The following is a 21,228-nucleotide window of genomic DNA, read 5'->3' as shown; positions in this document are numbered from 1 at the left end:
GATCTAAAACATATTGAAGTTAGCTTTAGAAATATCCAAGGGAGTATGTAATGACTGTTGAAATTAATGAAATTGATGTTCATAAATTAACTTACAACTTTTAACTGCTCCATCAGATGCGATTGTTAATTTTGTATTTTTTTCTTTTTAACCAACTGCTGACCCACACAATATGGTGGGATATAAAGACAGCATAGAATATATCTATGCTAAAATTGACTAGATGGAGTCATCTAAGTAGTCAGGATGTATTCGTGCCTTGTCAAGTCGTTCTAACACAGTTTATTGTTCAAGTTTTAAACACAGACTCAAAACTTAGTATATTTCAGTCTGCAGTGAAAATAGAGGCATTACTAGAATGTTTTGGGGCAGAAAAAGGTGTCTGTGTGTGTGTGGTTGTGCTGTATATCTGTCTCTCTCTTTCTACAATCTGGTGTGTTTCTTCACTTGTGTGGTAATGAGCTTGATGAATATTCATGAGGCAGGGCTGTTGGCAGCATGTCTCAGGATTCCTGTGAAACTGTTGTGCTGGAGTGTCTGAAGGTGCAGAGTAATGCTGCATGTCTTTGAGTTAAAAGCTCAAATGGGTCTACCAGTGACCTGCTTGGCCTTAAAAAAAGTTCAGATGCACTTCATATATGTATATAAACAATATTAATTTACTAATAATTTTAATATTATTATTATTCATAATAATAATAAATATATGCATAAATATATATAATATACATACATTCATGATGATATTGGTTTAGCATAATGATCATGTAGTTATTACAAATAGTAATAACAGTACAAAAAAATAGGTTATCAGACAAAGTCTGTATTGTTCATAAAAAGGTGATATTGGTTTATTGGTCTCTAGTCCTCCTGTTTTTTTTTTCTTTCTCCTTCACTATTTTCTGTTCTTCTCGTGTTGTTGTTTAGAAGTTGTCTGCTCTACGTTATACGTAAGTACATTTTTTTACACTGACAGCTGTTCAGTAGAAAGTCAGACTGTGTTGTTGTGGAAGTTGATAACTATCATTTTCTATATTTTTCATTTTGTTTGCTTTGTTCTGCTCCTGTCTATCTCTTTCTACTTTCTCTCCCTCTCTGGATGTCATCTTCTGTCACTCTTTCTCTCTGTGACTCGTCTAGATACCTGTCTCTCCCCGTCTCTCTTTTTTTCTCCCTCTGTCTCCCGCTGTTATGTGTCTAACTGCTCGTTAAGCCATCTGTAAAACCTTTGATCCCAAAGCTTTGCCACTCAGCAGACAAACAGAGAAGTGTGTGTCCGACTTAGTTTTGTTACACGTGTGTGAGAGATGAACAAACTCTGAGCATGTGTGTATATGTGTGTTTGGAATGAAAGTCCAGCAGGATCCATATTTCGAAGCACTTAATACTAGCTTCGTTATCGTAATTTGTGGATCTCGCAGTATAAACTATTTGAATTGGAGTGAGGTATTTATTCCAAACAAGCTAAAGTGTTCTCTTCAAAAATGATTGACTTTATGAAACTGATGCAGATGGTTCAGGAGTCATGAAGTTTAGTTTTAAAGAGCTTGTCAGCATGACTTCTGACTGAATCAAAGCTAGGTTTAGGATATTTAATAGCAGCCAAAGTGAAGTGGAAATGTACCATTGGAAGTGATTGGAAATGCACCACTTGCTTCAAATTCCTGGTGGGTTGTAGTCTGCTATAGAGGTCTGTCATTCCTCTTCTGACCTCGTGTAGACAAACCTTTGACTGATAAGCGTTTTTTAGTTATGGCCACTATGATAGGTAAATTGCAATGTGGTCAGTCGATGATATAATGCTGATATATGCATATCATTATATTCTCTACCTTTGAAGACAGGGTAACTGTCGGTTTGGATGTGCCTTGATAACCAATCACATTGTAGCCTTGAGTTATAAGATAAGTACCATTGAAATAAATAAGTGCTCGAAACTGAATCCTACCTGTTGCAGATTTTGTCTCTGACTTCTCTTTTAAAAACATTTTTAAGCCACATTTTTGTGAGCTAAATCTCCAGATGGGTCTCGAAGGGTTGTAGGCATGTCCTCTGAGGCTTAGACACAACTTTTATCTGCATATCACTGATTGGCCCGCTCAGATGGCAAAACAGGCCTAACCATCTGTAGCTGAAGAATCCGGCCTAGCTTGAGCTTTCTTACTGTTGCTGAAAAACCCACTGAAAATCAGCATTGGTTATCTGAAGTTCTTAATTTATACAAGTCCCTAACATCAAGTCATTTCATGGGGTCTTTAAACATTAGTGGAGATGAGTGTATGTTTGCGTGTGTGTCAGTGGCTGAAAAGACCTCTTTCAGTCTCATCTTTTCATCAATGAGAGGGACCACTCCGAGCGGACAGGTTTCCTCTTCATCTCACTCTGCCTCTGTGCTGTCCATCCAGACGGGTGACCTGTGGTCTCGTCTCATCAACATGTCTGCTAGTGTAGAGAGCTATGCTTCTGATCAAAGCTATTTGTGTCTCTAAGGGCTCTGATGTCGTTCTCATCAGATATGATGTCTGGATGCTAAATAGACCTGCTTCGAATACCTCCTGACAGCCGTGCACATACACACTGATGCCTGTTATAGCGCTTTGTCACCTTCTTCTTAGGAGCAGAATCAATTAAGTTAGTGTCAAAGTCTTTATCACTCATTCAACCAGACAGTTTTTTTTTTTTATCCATCTCTGGTGATGTCTTGGTTCTTTTTCATTTCAGTGCTTCTCTCTCTTTCCATCACTCTTGTCATCTGCAGAAAATGCATGCTTCTAATCAGTCTCAGTCTTCTGAGAAAGCAAAGGCAGTTTTATTGTTGTTTGAACATGCTCATCTGTTGTGGGTAGAATGGTGTAGTTTTGACTAAATTGAGATCTCATTCTTGAGTCTACTCTTCTTGCATTGTGCACATTTGCTTTTACTGCATGTCAAGCATGTGATTTCTTAGCATAAGATATATTATAAAAGTATATTTATCAGTTATTTTTTTTTCCGAAAATACATTAAAAAATGCAGTTTATATTTGAATACACCTCTATGAATGTTTTTTTTCCTGAAATTTATTCAAATTAATTATTGAAAAGAAACCTTTATTCAGAAAGTTTTTTTTTGTTTTGTTACTTATTAGAATATAAATATATTTTAAACCTGCTTATTGCACATGTATTATTATTTATTAATTAAAAATACAATTTATTTAATGATAGTAAATTTGAGGAAACAGTCTCACCCTCCTTCCTTTTTTTGGAGCTAGAAGTAGTTGTTTTCTCTGCCTGTAAAGAGCCTGTTGACTGTGATTACAAATACCAACGTGTAAACACCTTCCAAAAGTGTGTGACAAAGAACATGTGGCTGCCCAGCAATAGGATTGCCACTGAAATAAACTGTTATGTTTGCAGGTAAAGAAAATGTATATCACAATTATTTTGGTTGTGCAGAGACACTTTTATGTGGCCATGTAGAAATGAATTGTACATCTACATCCCCACTTGGCAAGCAATCCAAAAAGCTCAATAAGCATGAATTGCATTACCCCCCACAATGCCCTATAGAAGTTTTTCATCTCTAATCCTCTGTGTGGTGACACACATGTGATCTAATAGTCTCATTAAGCCAACAAAAAAAAGTGTATGAATGTTTTATGAGAGGCAGTGTTGCACATAGTGTGAGGGTTTTCAGCAGGGGGTCTGCCAATTATTTTATTCTCAAAACCATTAGTGAGAAAATTAAAATGTGTTAAAAATATAACATTAAGTTAACTGCAGTCCAAGCTAAAGTTCAGCTGAATGAGTCATAGTCCCTCCCACATTAAAATGATTGTTAAATTTAAATATATTGTGTATGTGTAATTGCAGACTGTATTCCTTCACACCACTCCACACAGATAGGATGGAGAGTTATGAAAGGCAAATCAAGAGTGCAGATAAAGCATTAGAAAGGAAGAATGTGGTTGATTGGTGAGAGGACTGGTAGAAACAGGAAGAAAAGTGAAGCACTTTTGGCAGAGAGCGTCTGATCGTGACTTGTTGCCCTTGAATGTCTTCTGTTAAATGTGTGAAGGGGAAGCATTTATCTTCTGTATACCTGTGTGAGCGTGTCTATCTGTCCTCCAGCTGACAACAGCACTCTTCATGTTGACACGTATTCTCTCTTATCATCTGTTTTTACACACTACAGCTTCACTCTGAAGAACACACCTGTACCTCTTGCTGCCTAATGCTGCCTTCAAGTTCTTTTGGGAAGCTATTTAGATGTTCCTCAAGCTGTAATTATGAAGTGATGGCCATACAAGTAAGATGTAAAAGATTTAAAAGTGTCATATTTTGAAGGGTGCTTTCCCTTTTAAGAGTACCGCATGTCCGAGTGGTGTCTATTCATGCATAAGATGTTCTCACTAACAAGTGTTTTTCAACCATCTAATCCAGTGGTTCCCAACCTTTTTCAACTCGCGGCCCACATCACCAAAAACACATATGTTTGCGCGGCCCACTGCAAAATTAACTGACCCCGCTATTGTTGGGTTTATAACTTAGTACTCAGAAGCTATATTGTTAATTGTATTTATTGAATGAACTAGGGCTGTGCGATATGGACAAAAATAAATAAATATCGCGATTTCTTTGATCAATTTTGCGATTGTGACACACCGATATGCTTTTACAGTCATAAATGCATTCAGGATTAATTTGAAACATATTCCCAAAAGAAAACAAAATTAGAGCTTTATGAGAAAGTTGTAACGTCTCTAGAACAGACATAAGATGTAACAAAATGTACAGACTTATGGCAAAAAAAAAAAAAAAAAATCCATTGTCCAGGGACTTTCTTTTCTTTTTTGCCATGCATTGTTCATAGAGCTCATTAGTAGTGGTGCCTCAGGTGTTGTATAGCAGTATATGTATGCGGTCAGCTGCGAGAGCGCATAAATATAACGCAAAAGCACATTAAAATAAAACGCACGAGCGTGATTCTCTCTGCTCACACTCAGATTTCCTTTGCTCTGTCACAAAACCAGTTGTGCTTGCTCAGATACACGCTGCTCTGTACGGAGAGAGTGTGCACACTTAAAACGTGTCTCCTCTCACTTAAACTGCATCCTGTGCACTCACAATTCTCTCTGTGCTCATGTGTTTGATATTAATTATTTTTGCACATTTTTATTTCTAGCCTTTTACCGCTTGCAGTGTGAATGCTCTGATCCGTTAACATGGGCTCAGAAAAAAGGCGCATCACAGACAGTGTGTGAACCTGGAGTTAAGCATATGCCCAGTCTGTTCTGTTCTCGCGCTAGGCGCTGCATTCTGATTGGCTCGGATAGCATACTGCGGGAGGTCAGGGCTGCGGAAATTCGTGCTATAAAGCGATTTCGAAATCGTGCACGCTCAAATCGTGATTTTATGAGGATTTCTATTAATCGCACCGGCCTAGAATGGACTGGAAATGAACAGAAAATAACTCTGGCTGGCACCGCTCAGCAAAACGAGAAAACCAGATCCAGGCAGAGCTCAGCAGCGGGTAGACAGCAGAGCAAGCAGTCAGGAGGAAACACAACAGCCATTTATGCATGTTTGAATTTGTTGTTCTGTAGAATATAAATATATAATAATCAAGTATTATTTAATAATAGAACTTGCATATTTGTCATGTTAACTGAACTTAGGACTGGTGGTGGTGCTGCTTTATTTTCAGTGTTTCTGTTAAAACAATTATTGGGAGAAAACCAAAATTCTGATAAGATAATGATATGAATTCTACTAATAAGAACAATAAAAAATGCAGTAAGGATTATTTCATGAATATTAATCAGGTTGTGTGCGTTTGTTCGAACTGATTTGCTGAAATCAATGCAGGCACGATAATAAATGAGAACCAGCCAATGAGATTTGCCATTTGTGGATTAGCTCCACCCACTACTGGAGAAATCGTCAGTTCTTAAAAGCTGAAGAATTCCAAGGGAACGTTGTTATTTTGACTGAAAAATACAGCAAAGAATATTGTATTAGGGCTGGGCGATATGGAGCAGAAAATATATCTCGATATATTTTGCTATATCTCGATATACGATATACGATATACAATATATATCTCGATATCTTTACAGGAAAAATAAACCCCCAAAAACTACTGCAAAAACAAATATGCCAAATATTACATTGTTTAGGGTCCTATGAAACGTTTAATTTTTTTTCTTCACCATTTGTTTTATTGTTACCTAATTCTGTGTTTTAGAATGTGTAATTATTTAAATGCACAAAAACAACTTGATTAGTTAACAAAAAATTATTTAAATAGCCTTATGTGAAATGTTTTTTTCCTTCAGAAATTCTTTGTATTTAAATTTTTCTGGTTATCAAATGAAGGCATAAAACATTCATTTAGTTTATCTTTTAATTATTTAAAATTAAGCAAACTTAATTTTTTGGTAAACAAGGGGGATTTACTATTAAAAATAAAATATGGAAGAAATGTTGTGTGATTTATTCCTTAAAAAAATTTCTTTTCATTTCAATAGTAGTAATAGTAGTAGTAGTGGGCTATGTACATTCTGCTGAACAATAGTAATAGATTTCTGGCAAATACTTTTATTTTGAAGGGTTTACCGTTACAGTTCTCTGTATGTGATATTACAGTCTATGATGTGATATATGATGCTAGTTTTACTCAAATCAAACGGTCAAAAGCTCATGAAGTGACTCTCAGAGCACTTCTGGAGATGTTCCTCATGTGTTTACATCCTTATTTAGTGAGACGAAAGACGGGCGTCAGCGTGCTTCAGTGCATGTTAATAAACGGAAGCTGTGCTTCTGCGCCATTCATTAACACAGACAGGCAGAACATGCAGGATTCATATTTAAATAGACTTTTCCGGCTTAATATTTGCAGATATAAGTCCTTATCGCGATTTGATGTAAGTGCAATGACCTACTTTTCATTAATTTATTCAAAATTTGACTAATTTTGTGACATACCATGTTAAACTGTAAATTCTGTTATGACTGGATTCCTCGATTGCGTCCTATAGTAGACATCTGCCTGCTGTTAGCCCGACGTCTGAAAACCGAAGTATCTCCATATAATGGAGCCAGTTGGACTTTTATTTATTTATTTATTTATTTATATTTTTTTTTGACTAGTTCTGTACACGCGAGGGGAGGGGGAACAAAATCAAGGAGGCGGAGGGCGAGCGAGCTGGGATGAGCACAGCACAGAGAAGGCAAACAAGCAAAGTGGCGGAATCAGAATTAAATATAAACAATATATCGATATATACAATATATCAAAATCCATATAGTGTTTAAAAAATATCTCGATATATTTTAAATATCGAGATATTGCCCACCCCTATCGTACCTTTAATGACCCACTTCTGATAACAGATTCATAATTTATGGCTGTTTTCAAAGAAAATTTAATGCAGAGACAGGATGTATAAAACAGTCTTTACATGTGATCCATCTGTTTCTTTTTTTATTCTTCCATTTTTATTCAGCTCACTCTTTCACTGCGTTTTAGCTTTTCTCTTTGTCAGAATTTCTCCATCTTTCGATCTCTTCCAACAGTAGATTGCTGTCCAGTGCTGAGTTGATCATCTGTCTCTTTCTGTCTCTTCCACTCTCTCCCTTCATCTCTCTCTCTCATCTCTCCCGCTCACAATCATGCTTTGGGTACTTGAACACCTTTTGGCAATAGTTATTTGATTAATTGTTGAATCTAATATTGATTGAGCTGCACGTGATGTGTAAAACTGAATTGGCTTTAGTGTTGATCTACTTCGTTTTGATTGAACTTACAGGCCTCTTTGTTGGGAATAGTTTTTTGCCTTCTTGATTAGGAAGTGTTTGCTTGCACCTTCATCTTTGAGAAGATCTGTTTTTGTATTGTTTGTTCGTGAGAAGTACATCAGGAAACTATTTGTTGTCTCTGATTTGTGTTTATCGCTGTCTTTCAAAATTTACTGAGCTGCCCACCATGGGATAGACATCATAGATGATTCTGTGACACCCAGAAATGCCGAGTGGCATGTTGGCAGCACACTATATTTTGAGACGCAGCCCTGTCTAACCTCCATCTATCCTTTTGTCAGATGAAGAGACTTGTTTTTGTTTTCAACTCTTTGCGGAAAAAGGCATGAAAATCAGTAGTATTGTGATTGTTTTGTGTTAAATAGATACACTTAGGCTCAGTATCAATTTTAATTATTATCATGCATGTCAAGCAATTAGCTGTCTAAAGCACATTAGATGGCATAATAACTTACTACTTCAGTCAGAGAGCAGAGGTGAGAATTCTGTGAAGCGTAGCACAGCTGCACTGGTTTGAAATCCCTTCTCTGCTTCCTATCGAATGTGTTTGCTTTTTTATTGTGGGAAGTGCAACTGACATATGCGGTTTTAAGTTGATCATATTTGAAAGTAATACACAGTCGGGGTGGTTCAACCAAAAAATATAAACACTTAGGCTACATCCAAACGAAGCCAGAGCTTTCCCTATTCTATCTCCTTTTCTCCCCATCTTAAGAGATATCTGTGTCCACGAAACCGACACAAAATGATGTCATATACATGCCAGACCAGCATGTGGCGCTGTAATTCTGCCGCAGAGATACACTAAAAACGGAGAAGTAGACTTGGACTTTATGCATAAACCTTGCGTGTGGTATACAAATGAATATGGAACAATAAAAAGAATTGTTCAGTGTTAATGTTATTGTTTCTGTTACGTGACATAGCAGTTTCTGACTAGGGGCGAGTGGTGGGGTGATGATGTCATCATTTCAGAATATATAGGGATTCGCTGTCCACACGGATATGCAAGTGCGGTGTTTTCAGATTTATTCACTCTGATACACGGTTTAAAAAAATATTGGTTTCACTCTCCCAAAATGCCGGATCCGTCCGGATGAAACTCCTATACCATACAAAATGTATGTGTATACTAAACACGGTTCTGTGTGAATGGGTCCTTAGTCACCAATGAGGCAAGATTGAACCCAGACTTAGAATATAGCACCCAAGCACATTTTATTGTGCCTTTTTTTTTTTTAACCTCTACAGCATCGTTTGCCATTCCCATTTATTTAAATGAAAAAGTGAACATTCTTTAAAACTTTTGCTTTGATCCACAAAATATTCATTAAGGTTTGCAATGACATGAGTGCCATAAGTAATTTACAAATGTAAACTAGTCATAAGGGTCCATTTGGAATTGAGATTTTTACATTATATGAAAGCTGAATACATAATCTTTCCATTGATGTATGGCTTGTTAGGATAGGACATTTGGGCGAGATACAACTATTAGAAAACCTTGATACTTTAGAAAAATCTAAACATTGAGAAAATCGCCTTTAAAGTTGTCCAAATTAAGTCCTTAGAAATGCATAAATGCATTTTTTTATGTTTGCTCCTATTTGATGCTAAAATCGAGTGGTTTCAGTTAGGGCTGCACGATATTGGGAAAAAATTACATTGCGATTATTTAATTTTTCTGCGATATTGCGATATTTTTCTTACAAACAAAAATGGGGTGAGCACACTTACATTGTCATTTTAAATGATTTAAAAATTGACACCATCGTGTCAATTGATTAATATGCGCGAGGGAGAGAAAGCAAGACCACGCTCGTGTTGTTTGAAAAGCGCTTGCTCTCTCTTGGTCTCTCTCTCTCTCTCTCTCTCTCAATTCAATTCATATCGCTTTATTGGCATGACATACAAAGGTACATATTGCCAAAGCATTGTACATAGCAGAAAGGAAACAAACAAAACAAAAATACATATATATTCATAAGAAAAAAAAATTATGTGCAAAATTAATCTATATACATTTCTATAAACATTGATGGTACTTCTAATGTACTCTCTGTCTGTCTCTCTCTCGCACTCTCTGTCTCTCTCGCGCGCTCTCTCTCTCACGTGCTCGCGCTCTCTCTCTCTCTCTCTCTCTCTCTCTCTCGCTCTCGCTCTCGCTCTCGCTCTCTCTCTCTCTCTCTCGCTCTCTCTCTCTCTCTCTCGCACTCCCTCTCTCTCTTCCCTGTTAAACTTGCATGTGGTTTCCGTCCTGTCAATGATAAACTTTCACTCTATGATGGTTAAGCTGTGCAATTAATCCGCGAATCACATTCGTCAAGGGCTGGGGAGCAGCTGGCCCGTACAGTTAATGAATAACGGATCGACTACGACGGCCTACATCGCACATCCTGCGATGTGACTATCGTGGATTCGTACATCGCAATATCTATGCTTAAACGACAGATCGTGCAGCCCTAGTTTCAGTTTTATAGTTCCCTTTCAGTTTTAAATAAATTCTATATTCAACACCGCTCTGTCACTGATCTAAGAAAGCTGGCCCGTACAGTTAATGAATAACGGATCAACTACGACAGCCTACATCGCACATCCTGCGATGGGATTATCGTGGATTCATACATCGCGATATCGATGCTTAAACGACACATCGTGCAGCCCTACCACCCAGTACATTTAGTTAGAACTGACTTTTAGTTTGTGCTTATTAGGATTTGTCATGGATTCCCTGCATTTACGGCCAGCAAATCAACATGCAGTTAAATTCGATTAGTCTTATTATTATTTTTTTTATAATAATTGAATATTCTACTATATGAGCAGACCCTTAATATATAAACATATTGATTTGACTGTTTGAAACATTTCATGTAAGTGAGGCAACAGTGAGACAGTGAAACATTGAGTCAAAATTAATCTGGGGCAAACCTGTGATGGCAATGCAGGGATTGCATAGATCTTGTGAATCTGCTGGTAATCATTGGTTGCGCTTTGAAATGTCAGCGGCAAGTTGGGTTGTTGAAGTCATCTGAACTTTGAGTGGCACACTAAAACACTTGACTGGAAGTTCTGTAGCTGATGCTTTGCTCCAAAGCGTTGCAGTTCAATGACATGAGTCATCTTAAAAGGGCTTAATTCAGGAATTCAATGATGAGTGCATCATGTGACCCAGAACTCTCTCAATTCACACCTACACCTGCTGTACTATACTGGACACACACACACACACACACACACACACACACACAGATACTAACTGAAGGAAATGAAGAATCCAGCCCTCAGGATCGCTGTGAGCAGGTTTTTGGATGATAATGGTGTTGAGCTGGGGAGATTTGGGCTTCCCTGGTAGTGGAGAGCAGTTTGAGCTGAGCTTGTGTTTGATGTCATGTCTAGGGGATGATGGGATTGATTTCTGAACTGGTCAGAGTCCTTCAGGGCTTCAGAACGATCAACTCTCCTTGATCTGTTCCTCCGCCTTAGATACCTGATCACCAAGCGCTTTGGCAAGACATTTTAGCATTATTGTGGGCTGATTTCACGATGGAGAAAAGCATGTAAAGTTTGTGCTCAGTCAAGAATGTTATTATAAAATTCTGTTTTATAATAATACTTTTACAGTTTTCGTTACTCAAGTGTTGCATAACTGCAGCTTTCTTTCAGACCTTTTGTGATGAATAACCATGTCATTTGGTTTGTGGCCAGATTTCAGATATAAAGTACAAATCAAATTCAGTTGCACAGTGTTCTGTGTTCTGTATGAAATGTACATTTTATTATAAAACTATTCATAGCATTGTTTTTTTATGTTTGCTCCTAATTGATGCTAAAATCGAGTGGTTTCAGTTTTACAGTTCCTTTTTATCTGTACTCTCATTTCATGACATGTCTCGATGACCTCACAGCATTTTCACAATTCTCTTTTCTTCTGCTTCTTTTCTTAGATCTCTTTCTGAATCATTAAAAAAAAATCAAAACTCATAGACTCAGTCCTCAGAATCTGTGGAGCTGTGAACTTCTGTTGGAGGGAGAGAAAGGCTGCCACATGATGCCACATCTCTGCCTCATCACCAGTAGGTAAGAAACATCCGGCTGCTGGGCAAAAGACATGCTAGACCTATTGAACATGATGAAGAGGAACAAAACCTTTATTTGGCTGTTTTGTATTTTTGGTATAATGCATGTATTTTGTCTGAAAAGCTTAAATTATCCTCAGGGACACTTACACTACAAACTAGACTGCACGAGTGAAGTGATTCAAATGGGGAAATGGAGTGGTTTAGAGAAGAGCAGGAAGAGAAATATAAAATGGACCTCTTTAATGGCCAGAGAAGGACACTGGGAGATTTTGCAGAGATGTGAAGTGGAGGCAAAAAGAAAAGGAGACAAGCAGAAATGAAAAGGTGGAGGTTTGGTGTTGAAGGATGCATATGTGTAGCATTTTGATGAGAATGGGGTACTGAAAGTGGCATTTTTACAGTGAATAATGGACTGCTGGGTGCTGAAAGGCTGCTGTGTGGAAGTAGAGGAGGGTAAAATCTGAAGGAAAGGAATAACACGTGAGAACTTTTGTTCAGGAAATAATGTGTTTTACATCTGTTTTTCTGTGTCAGACCTCGTACCAGCATCCAAGAGGTGAAGGACTCAGACCGAGAGCACAAACAGACTCGTCTGCTAAGTTAAAACGCACCGCCACACACCCCTCTCTCAGGTGCGTGTAGTACGGATGACCCTGTGGTGATCACAGGCTTGAGTGCATTACTACCGACAAGATGATTAGCTGCTCATGACCTCGTGTCTGGTTTTATCCCCGTCTCTGTTCTCTACATCTTTTTCAGCATTAGCCTATGGCTCTTTTATCTCTTAAAGGGGTGGACGCAAAAGAGAATGAGTCTGTAGCCGGTGAATGAGTCTCCATTTACAAACAGACATAGTTTGTCTGTAGATATAGTATTTCATTGCACTTTAACAAGAAATCTGAATGGCCTATATATGTGCAATATTTTAAACAGGCAGTCAAGTGTCAGTCAGTAGGCTTCAAAAGCACAATTGCACATGTGCAGGCAGTTTGAAGAAGCCCACTGCTATTCGAACCTGTGCAATCCACCAATAAAAGAATATAAAGACAGCCAGATGAGCAATAATTCTGTGCAATTCTGTGCAATTGTCTGTTCACATGTTTGTTACAGAGTGGAAAATCAGCATACGCTTTCTTAAGTATAAATGGAAGAAGTTTACGTCTGGATCGCCTAATGCATCAATTCAAATGAACTTTGCTCCAAATATATGAACTTACCTGTTTTGAATACTTTATAGTTAACATGTTCGTTTATGTACAATATTAGTGTTAAACTGTTGGACTTTAAATGAAATCTACTATTGATTTTCACCAGAACATTTAGACTGATAACTTCCGTGTGCAGATATGGCAGATTTGTCACAGGACACGTGATATGACAGTTGTGCCTTAATATATATGAACTAGCTGTTTTAAATACGGTATTTTTAAATTTAACGTTAGTTTATCAGTATGTCTGAAAGTATATATTTTCGATTATTGGTTTTCGATTCCATAGGCTCTCTCTCACGCAAGATTTCATTTTTTTTTTTAAGGTGAGCTTAAGGGTACACTATTATAATAAATCACAGCTTCAGTGTGGCATCCATAATAAAAAGTATAATTTCATAGATATTGTTTATAATAGTTGTTCATATTAAAATATGTATGAACTTAATACATGACCTAGACTATTTATTTAGCAAAATCTTGTCATTTTAATAATTATTACATTAAATGTATATAAAAAAAATATTGTTGCTCCAATTAAGCTCAGTGTGGTGTTTTTAAACTCTTTTACATTGAATGTCTATGTAAATACTTCATAAACGTACTTTAAATATTAACTGATGGTTGTCACTTTAAGTTAATTGATTTTCTATAGATTCTGTAATCTTCAGACTTGCTCTGACCTTTTGCAACTAGCATCAGCTTCTCCAGACTGTAAATCTGTGGAAAATCAGTGCAAAAATTGTGTAATGTATTCCAGGCTTAAGATACGATAGATAAGTTGAAATCCATTTAAAAGGGGTTTCTTCTGTGTTCATCTCCATGAATTAAATATTTTATTGGTTTGTTTTATTAGATTTTTGAATGTGTTACTTAGCTGAACGTGGACTAGTATAGATTTTGAAATTTGCTTAAATGACACTTCACTATGAATATATAACTGACTCGACTTGAATGCCTTGTTGCTGGATTTTAGTGTTAAATTTTTTTACACTGCAAGGGGGTACCTTCAAAAAAATATACTTTTTTTTTTACAATTATTCTTTAAAAGTTTCCCTAAAAATAAACAAGGTTTTAAAATAAAACTTGATATGAGCTTAATGGGAACAAGGATGTGAAGTGAAGTGAAGTGACATACAGCCAAGTATGGTGACCCATACTCAGAATTCGTGCTCTGCATTTAACCCATCCAGAGTGCACACACACAGAGCAGTGAACACACACACACTTTGAACACACACCTGGAGCAGTGGGCAGACATTTATGCTGCAGCACCCGGGGAGCAGTTGGGGGTTCAATGCCTTGCTCAAGGGCACCTAAATCGTGGTATTGCCGGCCCGAGACTCGAAACCACAACCCTAGGGTTAGGAGTTAAACACTCCAACCACTTGGCCACAACATAAAATTTTAAAACAAAATCTAATAAATAAATAACACAAATAAAATAAATCTTTGTCTGTGCTGTTTCCATTCAGTTAGAGGCAACCACTGAATTTTAAACAAAGTATGCAGCGCTTGACCCTATTGATGAATGCTGCTTTAACATGCATTATACAGATGAAAAAAAAATATCATCTAAACTTTTCTAAAGACAATCAATTCCCCTCAGAGATACATTCATATAAACTCCTACCCACAACTCTATCGCAATTCATTTAATATCTCAACCGATTTTAACTGTCACCTATTTGTATAGATTTCAACCGGCTCACGGTGCATTGTTACATCCCTATTATTATTCTGTTTAGAATGATATTATGCTTCAATACTATGCTTTATCACTCATTTAATATTCCTCTAATTCCTTGTGCAGTTCTTTGAAACTGTGATATAATGAAACCCTAGTGAGGTAGTGAAAGCACAGCAATTACTGGAACTGAGCTGAATCCATATAGATAATGAAAGTAGATGTTAGAGGGGTTTTATTTTGCATTCTGGGTGTTTTTTCACCAAAGAAGTGGTAATTTAATTTTACAATACCATTTTCCGCACATTCTCTGTCATTAAGTGTTAGTGTTTATGTGATTGTTTTGTTTGAAAACACCAGTATGTACACTACCATCAGAAGTTCAGGAGCAGTAAGAAGTGTTTAATGTTTTAGAAAGTCTCTGATGCTCACAAAGGTTGCATTTATTTGATAAAAAAAATACCATAAACCTATGAAAACATCCTGTCGATCTGCTTTAGACACTTTAGTATGGTGAATTTTTTTATTCAGTTTCAGTGATTACATCTTAAAAATGCTTTCATGCAGTGTGACAGTGCTTTGCAGACGTCATCGCAGACGTACAGTGGAAATCCCGGAGTGTGAAGAGTCAGTTTGTTTGCAGTGACAGAAAGCCTCTGTTGGGGATCCGTTTGCACATTACAGCACTCAGCCGAATTTGAACAGTGACTTCCTCCCAATTATTCAAGAGGTGTAAACACATGCAGTGTAAAATCCTTCCTGTTTCAGATGTTGCCTGAAACAAAGGCTGCGTTCAGAGGAGAAAGTCTCACACTTCGTCTCTTACAGTGCTTCACATCCTGCTTTTTAAAAAATAAATGACCATTCGCAGCTTATTTAACTATTTGAATTTTATTCCCTGTCAAATTCTGGTGTGTGTAAATTAACACTAGATGTAGAATATTCAGTGGTGTGTGTGTGTCTACCAGTGGCTGGCGGTGACTTTTTTTTAACCGGGTATGCTGAGTGCTAAGATTAGGACCATACCCCCCACCCCCTCCTCATTGCTTTTAGGACACACTCCAAAAGGAAAACACCATGGCAGGTGTCGATTTAAAAGTATGCACATTCTTACCTTATTTTTAAATAAAAATTAATCTCTAATCCTTTTTTTTAACATTTCATGTTTATCCATAGTAATTAAAATGCTAGAAAACTTTTTCTAAGTAAAACCCCCCAAATAACGTTTAAACGTAGTTACATTATGATATTCAGAGGACATTGAATATTCAGAGGATGGGGAGATGGGCAATTCCCCCACTCTGCATAGACTGATTTTTTTTTATTAATTAATTAATTAACTTATTCATTCATTATTTTTTTGATTCTCAATGAATGGGAGATAAAACTCCCTCCCCGGTGACACTACTCCAATAATAGACCATGCAAAATACAAATAATAATTTTCCTATTATTATTTACCACTTAGGCATATTGACAAAAACTTCTTCAACATTGTCTATTACCAGATTTTATTTTATTTTATTTTTTTTGTGGACTTTTGAAATTTGCTTTGCTTTAGAAAGCATGAAAATATACACTTACAGTTACAGTTACACATGATGTTTTTTTTCTCCATATGATTTAGTCGAGTTAGTTTTTTCATTAAAACAAAATGTAATTTTCGGCAATCGAGATCTGGCAGCAACAGCTAGTGCATTTTTCTTCCCGGACAGCTTACCTCGTGCATGAAATCAGCCCTATACCAGAAAAACACTGAGAACACCCTACAATCCTGAAGAGTCATAGCGGCAGAGCGGAGGCGAGAAAGCTGCAGAAAAACTGCTTGTCTGGAAGCTTCCGTCACTGACTAGATTTACAGAAAATTACAGTTGTTTTTAAATAAATAATTTTACACACTTATTCCCAACCCTCTTTTAAGCTTTAAGTCACATCTCAAATGACAAGGGATCAACTTATAATTATGTTTATATTAATTAGACTGGGTATGCGGCACATTCACATATATGGACGGAACACCACTGTTGTCTACATCAGGTAATTGGGTGGCAGAGTGTCGGTAGGTCTTAGTTTTATAGCCGCATGCAGGTTCCATAACTATACAATCCTACACACTCTGTCATGCAATCTCATACATTTACTCCGAAGGGGAAAAAAAATTTCCATACAAAAAATAAGAACCATATGGTTAGCCACCCACAGTTTGTGCGCATGTTTGAACCGTGGTTCATCCTGTGTTTAATGACGTTTCTGAAAACATAAATACAGTCCATTTCTATGAGTTGTCAAATTTTAAAGGCAATTACGATACTTGGAGAGGGAAAGAAACTGCAAACCCATGTAAAATTAACTTTGCAAACATATATGAGCATACTTTGTAACATGTCTTTGCATACAGCAGTCAGAGCCACGCAATAGCACTAGTATGTGACAAACCTGTTTGAAGAGCTCACCAAATATTTATTTGCTGTAACAATAGGTTCTGCATTTTCAGCTTTGAAACATTTGTTTTTGCTAGATTATTATTGATTTGCATTACTTAACCTGAACAAAACCTTTAAGATAGTCAACAAATTAGATGCTAATGAGTTTTCCAGCTGCATCGTTTTTGAGCCTCTGTTGGGTATCTCTCTGGTTTGTGATGCTTTACTTTAGTTAAAAAGTCTATCGAATTAAATCTTTTATTCTATGAAAAATTATCATTTATGAAGACATCTTAGTGATCTTATTATGAATGACTCATCACTGCATGCTAATTTTCTTTTTAATTTGATCTTGTGATATTTTTGTGAGACAACCCTAACCCTATCATAACCTATGAAACAACACTTCTCTCAGATGAGGCATGATACACTTGTCCAATATTTTAGCTTACTTAAATCTCATTCCTTTAATACAGTCGACTGCAAGCTCACATTCAGATCTGCGTCCATCTGTTTTTTTTAATTATTTTTTTATTATGTGTATCACCTGTACATCAGAATACAGTTAAAAGATGTGATGCTCCACTGATCCACTCCATCTTGACTTTTAAGGATGGAATTGCTAGAAATGTTCTGGTAACTTCATCCTATGCATTGCATTTCATTTCCTTCAGTTGCTTGACAAGTTAAAAGAAGACTTGATCTTAATTGGCTCTGCTGAAGGCACTTTTGTGTGTTTGTTCAGGCCCGTTTAGGGGCCAGTTCATTGAAGTTAACTTTTATAGGGTGGGTGTTATGTGTAACTGGGGGTTTTGATTGGCTTCGTTATGATGGATGCCAGACTTTTTAGGGATTAGTTTATTTCTGTAACTTTGAACTCTGCTGGACTACGGGAAGGACGCTGTCGCCCCAATCTGTTTTGTATTAACTTTGTGATGAGGTCACAGGGGAGAGGGATGCTAGGTGACTCAGCACGGCAGGTCTTAAACAGGTCTTTGTTTGTGTCTGGTCATAATAATCAAACATCTCATTGTGCTTTACTCTCTCTTGTTTAGCCGTCTTCATGATTTCTGAACAGTTGGAGCTTAGTTTAAATGTACTCACTGCTTTTTGAAGTGAAATATGACTCAAGTCATTGCTGGCAATTAAAAATATTAGAAATTGATGGCTTAATTTTTCATGTGCCATTTATTCATAATTAACTTGGAAACAGCTGAATGTATTATTTCCTATGGTTTTGTAATTAAATATTACACAGAGTTGAGTCACATGGATCATATCCAAAATATAAATTGTTTATTATATTTTTAGGTGAATTTCAATTAAACTGAGGGGAAATTAGGTTTAAAACTGATTTTCTTTTTTCTTTTGTTGGCTCATTTGAAATGTGTCCCCTTCTCATTTCATGTTTTTCTCCAGCTACTAGTTATGTTTCAGAGTACGCATATGAGGAGAAAAAAAGTTGTTTATCCTTTCGACTCGTGTGTTTTACCAGAATAAGAGTTAGACAGAGACACAGAGGGCTTTCACACATGGCTCAAGCTCGGCTGGTGAGCAGTATTAGGATGTGTGAGAGCGTCTCTTTTTTCTGTATGTGTGTGAAAGGAAAGAAGGATCAACAGAGATGAGAGACAACTGTAAGGACAGCCAAAGAAGTTAGCAGCTACTGAGCTGCTTTGTGTTTGGCACATTGCATGAGCGAGGGCTCCTGCTAATTATACCGCTTTTATGCTTCTAAAGAAAACCTTTGAAATCTATTGAAGGGGGATAATTGAGCCTGGCAATGTGTTACCTGAAAAAGTCAAGTTGAAGGTCATTACTAAAAATCTAAAAGGACCTGATGATCCATTTGAGAGCAAATCCTTTGTTCCTAATGTAAAGATGTTTTAACTCTGCTGATGTGCTTCAAACACCAAATTCAGCATGAACAACAAATTAGAAAAGGACCCGAGGGTGAGCCTTGGGGAACGTCAGTCAGTATGATGGGGTTTTAGTGGGTGCGGTTTCCACAAAGCAGATTGGAAAATTTCCTATTTCTAACTTGCATTTAAATCTCATCTGTCTTATCTGCTTTGTTGTTTCTTGATGATGTTTTTTCATGTGCTTTCAGGTGGTAGTCCTCAGTATTTTATTCCAAGAGAGAATATTTTGTAGACTCGTTTTGGATGATGTACAGTGCAGAAGAATAAAATGCACCTCTGTCCTGCCAGTGTTTTCAATCATAGGTAGAATTGGATTTGGGGCATATGAAAGAGTATATTATCGACACTCTTAAATTGTTTTATTGAGCCTTAAAGACTCTACAGAATGAAAACTTTGAACAACGAGAGACACACTGAAGAGGGTGGTATTAGAATAAGAACAACAGTGCATTTTAAATATACCGTATTAACAAGCAGTGAGTTAACAGTTCTTACCCACACAGCTCCTCACCTCTCTAGCTTTAGAGGTTGTAGATGTACCGATTATAACTGTGGGTTTTGTCAGGTTGCAGCTGAGTGTTTTTGCTAACTGTATTGTTGTGATGGATGGCAGGCGGCGGGTCTCAGGCAGGGGGCCCCCCTGTGGGGCCGGTGCCCTTTCAAAAGTGACACTCACACTCATGCATACTGCTGCAGTGGAGCAGAATAAGAATATAACTATACTACTTGAACGTGGAAGGATGACAACCAGAAGTCATGTTTAGACAATGTGGTTCATGATACAATTTTTAATGTGGCAAATAAGCAGCATGTGATAATGTGCCTTATGTAATTTAGTTATACAATATTTCTATAATACAAGTTTTTAGAAGTTTAGTGTTGGTTTATATTTTTATTTTTTATTTCACGTTTTGAAAATCTCTTACAAATATTTAATGTGATCAAAAATGCAGTAATGTGAAAAATTACAATTTAACATAACTTTTCTATTTTATTATATTTTAAATAGAAATTAGAATTTATTTATAACAATGCAATTCAATCAATCAAACTTCCCAAACTTTTATGTGTTTTTTTAAATGTAAGATTTGATTAGTTCAATGCAAAGCTTGCTGTGAACTACCAGTGCCCTGATCTGTACAGTTATATTTATTGAGCTAGAATTTTTTTTTTTTATCCACAATTAGGTATCATTTTATTAACCACATGTTGTGTCGAATGATGATATATGTTTTACAAGTGTAGTGAGCAGCAAAGCAGCCTTTTTATGTTAGACAGACAGATACGAGCTCCATTATAATGTATTCCACATTTTGTGTAATTAGGTAACCATGTTGAGGTCGACAAGACTATATATATGTACGCATGTGTTTGTTTACAACCTAGATATTTTGGGGGTATTTACTGTGGTGTAAACTTGAGAGTCAGCTGTCTAATTGATCACACTGCAGCAGTGTGCAATGGCAAACTGTTAGCACACACACCACTGCTCCCTAACTGTGTCTTAACCAGAGAGACACTGCCACTCTCTTTTTCAGTAGGGGAGAAAAAGAGAAGGGGAATTCAAGGGGTTTTCTACTACTGCAGCCAGTTTTCTTGACTTCATGATATCAGTTAAAATTAAGCTGCAATTATATACACTTTTTAGTTGAACTTGGTAATGATTAGATGTGCATCAAATTTGGACATTTCTAGTTCCACACATGCTAAAATATCCAAAAACAAACTCCAGCATATTCAGTTGTCGGACACGACTGAAACTTCAGACAGGACTGGCTTCTATGGTCAGAAGAAACTGAAAATGGTCCAAAACAAACATCAAATTCAGCACAAATGTGTCATACTGAGCACACAATGAAGCTTCTGCCATGGCCTTCTTAGTCCTCTGACCTGAACCCTAAAGTGGGGTGAACTGAAGAGAAGCACCACCAACATGGAACTGGGAATCTGAAGGATCTGGAGAGATTCTACATGAAGGAAATGTAACTGATCTCTTGTCAGGTGTTCTCCAAACTCTTCAGGCATTATAAGTGAAAATTCAGAACTGTTTTCTTGGGGAAAGGATGTTGCAATAATTGTGGCCAATGTGAACTAGAGAAATACT

At 36.9% G+C, this 21,228-nt stretch overlaps 1 protein-coding gene across 2 annotated transcripts in view; it reads left to right on the top strand.

Annotated features, from left to right (window-relative positions):
• LOC113044233 (speckle-type POZ protein) overlaps positions 1-21,228 on the top strand; it is a 64,279-nt gene that overhangs the window by 6,249 nt on the left and 36,802 nt on the right. The window contains exons 2-3 of one of the 2 annotated variants that reach the window (XM_026204029.1): positions 11,750-11,882; positions 12,419-12,516. The gene's annotated coding sequence lies outside the window, so the exon portion shown is untranslated. The remainder of the gene's footprint in view (positions 1-11,749; positions 11,883-12,418; positions 12,517-21,228) is intronic. The other variant, XM_026204019.1, reaches the window with a different exon arrangement.

Source organism: Carassius auratus, chromosome 3 (genome assembly GCF_003368295.1).
Source record: "Carassius auratus strain Wakin chromosome 3, ASM336829v1, whole genome shotgun sequence".
Classification (NCBI taxonomy): Eukaryota; Metazoa; Chordata; class Actinopteri; order Cypriniformes; family Cyprinidae; genus Carassius; species Carassius auratus.
The sequence above is the reverse complement of the archived record's forward strand: the minus strand, read 5'-3'. Positions and strand labels throughout refer to the sequence as shown.